Raw genomic sequence first — 5,839 nt, forward strand, 5'->3', positions numbered from 1 at the left:
ATTTTGTTCTTTTTTTTTTTTTTTTTTTTTTGTGGAACCAGGGTTTGAACTCAGGCCCTTGTGCTTGCCAGGCAAGTGCTTATTCTGCTGAGCCATCTCCCCAGCCCGCTATTTTGTTCTTAACCATGATAGATGTCTCTTTGTGGGGACAGAGAAGCTCTCAGTGACATTGTTCAAGATTTTCTTATTTATTTATTTATTTATTTATTTATTTATAGTTTTAGGTAAGGGTGTACAGGGTGTACAAGGTCTCACTGGGTAGATGGGATTCATAGTGATGTCTGTTTACAGCCTCCCAAAAGTTGGGATCACCGGCACACGGGCCACCACACCGAGTCTCCATCACCATCTCAGTGTGCCCCAGGGACGGGGCTGGCATGGCAGGCCCAGGAATGAAACCCAGGGCCCCTGTGCCTGCTTGCAGGCCTTTAATCTGTTGAGCTATTAGGCCAGCCCTCATTTACTTATTTAATGTTTTATTTGTTTTTTTGGTACAGGGTCTTACTACACAGCTTGGACTCATAGTGATCCTGTTTTCAGCCTCCCCAGCACTGGGATTACAGACATATGCCACTAGCTCGGACGCGGTCACGGGTTCAGCACGCCCCGGCAGCAGGGCCTGGCCCCTGCTCTTGCCAAAGCAAGTGCTTAGTCCGCTGAGCTATCTCCCTGGCCCATCTTGGAGATTTTCAAAGTGCTTCATACTGTGTGACCGGACTACTGTTCGGCCAGGACCAGCACCACTTTTTCTGATTTCATGAACTTGCCCTTTTCAACAGCACTGAGCCTAGCCTACAACGGGATGCCCCAGGTCCTATTGGTTCCGGCTCCTTCTACTTTTGTGAATTCCTTATGCTACCCCTCCCCGCTTGGGCCCTGCCAGCCTCACCAAAATGAGACCACTCACAGGCTTTTCCTGGGAAGCTCTCCCTTTTGAAGTCATCCTCCTGCCTTCTCTTCCTCCACCTTCCCTCCCTCCCAAAACCCTACCTGTCTCCCCAAGGCTAGCCAGGATGGTCAGGCACTGGGCAGCCTGGGTATGTGCTTCTCTAGCACTGGGCCTTAAAACGCTGATGACGTCACTGTTCAATTGTTCTGCGACCTTTGTGTCCCAGCTTCTAGAAGCTCTGTGTGCAGGAAGCCAGTCTAACTTGCTGTCCAGGTGCACCTGCAACCTGGAGCAGAAAGTGCTTGGTAGCGTCGGTGGTCTATCATCGATCCTAGACCTGGCCATGATGTGCAGCCCAGGAAGGGCTTTGCCAGTCGCCCCACCTCCAGCAGGGGCCAGCGCTCCGAGCTCCAGGGTGAGAGTTGGCGGAGAAGCGAGAGTGACTAGAAAGTGAAAATAGGGCTGAGCTGGGGAGGAAAGAACCCCGGAGTGAAGTCTGCGGAGGAGGAAGAAGGCTGGGCCAAGAGTTCATTCAACCAGTCTAGCAGGCTCCTGAGCGCTGCGGGTGGCTGCTGGGAGAGGCGGAGCCTCGTGGGCGGGGAAGCGAGCCTGGCAGAAAAGAGAGAAAATGTGTTTTGTAATTAGTCATTGCCCCCTGGGGTGAGGCTGGGAGTTTTCCCCAGAGGTGGGTTGAACAGATTTGCAAATCGACTCCAGGGGCTAACCACAGGCTGGGGCCACAGCGGGCTTCCGCCCAGGTGACAGAGGTGGAACTTTCTAGTTTTTTGGTCTGGTCCCACTAAGTCTAGGTTCTGCCACGTAACAGGACCCGGGAAGAGAAAGCCTATTGGGCTTCCCTGGCATCCGCTCTGGCCTTCATCTCTCCACGTGGTCTCGCGATGGCCGAGAATGGTGACAGGGTGGCACTTGCTACTTGGAAGTTTCAGTTGGGCAGTTTGGGCCGTTTTGACCATCACGCTCCATGGAGGTTCTTGAGATATTCTAGAGTTGGGGAACCTGGGAAAAGCGAACATCCCTCACCACTAATGAAAGAGGCAGAGGGGATCAGAGCACCTTAAAGTGTGAAGGGACAGAAAAGTGGAAGTCACAGGGCAAATGCTCCCCACAAACAGGACATGCCTGAGGGTTCCAGGATCCAGTGTTAGGACAGCGCTCCCCATCACATACCAAGGGCACAGTCTTCTGTTCTGCAGAGCTCTTTTGAGCTTTTGAAGGCGTGGCTCACACTAAGAAAAGCATCTCACGTCCCAGCCCATTACTCAGACCAGCACCTGTGTTTTCGAGTAAAAAAGTGAACTTTGTAAAAGGCATGGGTTCCCCACCCCCCTCCGGCATAGCTACACTTACACTTTTTGGCGGAACTGGGGGTTGAACTCAGACTCTTGCGCTTGCCAGGGAAGCACTTATTTCTACTGAGTCATCTTCCCGGCCCCTACACTTACACTTTACCCCTCGATTCTAGTTTATTTTCTGGACGATGGGGAGTGAACCAAGGGCGTGCACCTGCTAAGTACACACCTACAACTGAGCTACACACCATCAATCTGCCTACCCCCATCTAAATTCGGGGTGCAGTCCCTTAGGTTGCTTTTATGACCCACTCATGGGTCTTGACCCACAGTTGGATAAAACGCTGCTCTGGTGACGCTGACTGCGCACAGCTTGATCTTGGGGCTGCAGTATTCCTGGTGGACCCCTCTGTGCTCTCCTTCCTCACTGGTACACCCCACATCAGAGCTCCATCCTCAGAGTTGCCACTTGCTTCAGCCCACTTCACTAGTTCCCAGCAGATTTCATCTGTTTCTCTCTCTCTTTTTTTTTTTTTTTGTGGGACTGGGGATTGAACTTGGAACCCTGTGCTTGCCAGCAGGCACTTACTCCACTAAACTATCTCCCCAGCTCCAATTTTAAGTTTTCTTTCTTTTTTCTTTTTCTCTTTTTCTTTTTCTTTTTCTTTTTCTTTTTCTTTTTCTTTTTCTTTTTCTTTCTTTCTTTCTTTTTTTCTTTTTTTTTTTTTTTTTTTTTTTTTTTTTTTTTTTTTTTGTTCATCAGCTTCTCTTGGGCCCTTTAGGACCTCCTGGGAGTTTCTGGTGATTGCTTCTGGCAGGCTAACCTTAGGTGATAGCCCCAAGAAACCACTGTGCTCAAATCCATGCATATCTCATAGATGTTTGGGCTGCAAGAAGAACCTTCACGAAACTTAAACAATAAGATAGGGGTAAGGGGTGCAGCTCAGAGGTAGAAGGCTTGCCTACCATTACAAGGCCCTGGTTCCAATCCCAAAGGGCAAAACCAAACCCAAACAATAAGGGGTAGATGGAATCCAATGCTAGAAGCCTAGTGGTACGTGGCTCAGAGTGGACGAGTGAAGGATCACTTGTCCCCATGTCAACCTTAGTCCCAGCGTGACCAAGGGGCCTTGTAGGTAGGGCGGGCGGGGGGGGGGGACGACAGGGATCCAGCCAGCTGCACATGTGGGTGAATCATTGCATGGCTGGCCCCTTAGTCCCATATAAGGAAAGGCTGCAGCTACCCCTCACTGCCCCATCTGATCCTGGACTGAAATGAGCATGTCTGCCCTATAGCAGCCCCACCCATGCTAGCAATGCAGGGAAACCTCCAAATGACACAGGGAGAAAAACTGATCACCCAACCTAAAAGGTACCTGGGACGAGTTCGTGTTCTCTAAAACCAAAGAATGAATTTTAGGGACAAACAGAGGTTATGAGCAGACTCTATTTATTGGGGCAAAGAAAGCTCCTATAGGAGAGAGGGACAGGAGGGGAGCCCAGCGGGTTGTCCCCAGGAAGCTATCTTTTCCAGGGACTTGTATAGTGTAAAAGCATGTGGTGAGGTGGGTCTAAGGTGGTAGAGAACATGGGAACTCACTTAGGTGGGCATGAGGTGGGACAAAACTATGGTCAGCCAATGAGATTACAAGCACCATTGCTCAGGTAAAATTGATTAAATCCAGTACCAAATGGGGAGGCAAATCTCGTAGCAAGCGGGCATGAATATGAGACAGGGTCTTTTCTTGTTGGGGATTGGGCTAGTGACTCATTTGGGATCTTTGAAGGTGATTTTTTTTTTTAATTTATTTATTTTTTTAACATTTGTGTGTGTGTGTGTGTGTGTGTGTGTGGCCAGCTCAGCCCACCAGGGGGCGGGGCTGGCTGGCATGTGGTGCTGGGGGATTGAACCCCGGTCCCTGTGCTTTGCCAAGCTTGTTCCAAGTAGGTGCTTTAGACCACTGAGCCATCTCACCAGCCCTGTGAAGGTGATTGATACCTATTTAGAATATCAATCCCTGATACCCATCCCTAGGGAAGTATGTAGCTGTATTTGTTTCCTCTTTTGTCTTGAGGTCTGGCCCATATGGGAGGGTCTGTCTCTTCCAAGTTGCAAAGCTACAACCTTGTCTTCCATCTTGTCTCCTTGAGGGCCTATAATATTTCTATCTAATTCAGGTGCCTACAACACTAGGACAACCCAGTGAGTCCCCCAGAGGCACCAGATTGATTTCTTTCTACCAGTCACAGGCCTCCTTGAAATAAGAAGTGACCCTAAGCCAGCACCGTGCAAAGGAACTAGTGTCTTATCTGGTTCCATGTGGGATTCCTGGGAACAGGAAGGAAGAGAGGGGCTGGGAAGGGTGGCTCAGTAGAATAAGTGCTTCCCTGGCAAACTCAAGGGCCTGAGTTCAATCCCCAGTACTGCTAAAAAAAAAGAAAAAGAAAAAGGAAGGGACAGAGCAGGAATGAAGAAGCTCTCTGTTGCTGCTTTCTACTTCGGCATCCTTCTAAATCCCATCTCTAAGGACCAGGACTTCTCATCCGTCCGCTCATGTGTACCTCTGTCTGCCCATTTGCCCAGGCAGAGCCGGGTGGGGGAGAGGGTGAGTGGGAAGTCAGCCCTGGGGCCTAGGTCTATGGTAGCAGCTGAGGGCATAGACCACGGCTGGCCATGGTCCAGGCCTAGTGGCATCAGGGACAGTGAGCCGAAAAGAACTCCAGTACAGCCACTCTCATTTCGCAGATGTGGTGACCCAGCCCCAGAGAGGGCTAGTGGCTTGCTCAAAGCCACAAAGCTTCTAGCAGCAGAGGTGTGAACTGGAGTCTCCCATACTTCAAACCTCCACTCAATGTTCCCACCTGCTAGATCCCAGGTTTGTACCCTCATGGGTTCTAAAAGTCCCCATCAGTCACCTGATGAGAGTGGTGCCCTGTTGTGAGCTCAGACAGCAACTCAGAAGTGTGGGACCAGAGCCCCAGGGATCCCAGCCAGCAAGGGAAAGCTGTGTCCTTAGCTCAAGCTGGTTTGTATCCCTCCTGCAGAACAGGAAAAGGAGGGGAGTGAGAATCCACACTGCAGACCCTGTGTTGGACTTGCTGATCCTTGTGAAGTTACCTGTACCAGGGGAGCAGGCCTGCTTGGTTTGGGGAAGAGCTTGCTGCAGTCAGGTGTGCAACCAGCCAGTGAGCATCAGGTTGAGGTGTGCCTGCGTGCACCCAGGAAGGGAGTGAGTGGTGCAGATATGCCTCCGACTGAGGGCTGCAATGCTAGGGTTCCCGCTGCCACACTGGCAGCCCTTCTGAACTTGGGATGTAACTGCTACAGCCTCAGTGTCCCAAGGTACAAGTAGAGATGCTAAGAATTTCCTTCATAGGGCTGTTAAAAAGAGCCAACCAGGGGGCCTGCCCCTTAGCTCAGTTGTTGGGGCCAGGGAGATGGCTCAGTGGAATAAGCGCTTCCCTGACAAGCACAAGGACCTGAGTTCAATTCCCAGTTTGGGGGGGGGGTGGCAGAGAGCCAACCGGGCTGGGGAGATGGCTCAGTGGAATAAGCGCTTCCCTAGCAAGCGCAAGGGTTTGAGTTCAATCCCCAGGTCTGCAAAAAAAAAAAAAAAGAGCCAACCACTCTGGAGGCTGA

General features: G+C 50.8%; 1 long non-coding RNA gene across 1 annotated transcript; it reads right to left on the reverse strand.

The window, feature by feature from the left end:
* Positions 1-514: 514 nt before the first annotated feature.
* LOC111812539 lies at positions 515-5,582 on the reverse strand. The gene is made up of 3 exons (XR_002818030.1): positions 5,318-5,582; positions 2,078-2,181; positions 515-1,906 (listed from the first exon to the last, which is right to left on the reverse strand). It is a non-coding gene; the product is annotated as an uncharacterized LOC111812539 (long non-coding RNA).
* Positions 5,583-5,839: the final 257 nt, after the last annotated feature.

The sequence above is a fragment of the Octodon degus genome, unplaced genomic scaffold, assembly GCF_000260255.1.
Source record: "Octodon degus isolate 3935 unplaced genomic scaffold, OctDeg1.0 scaffold00007, whole genome shotgun sequence".
Lineage (NCBI taxonomy): Eukaryota > Metazoa > Chordata > Mammalia > Rodentia > Octodontidae > Octodon > Octodon degus.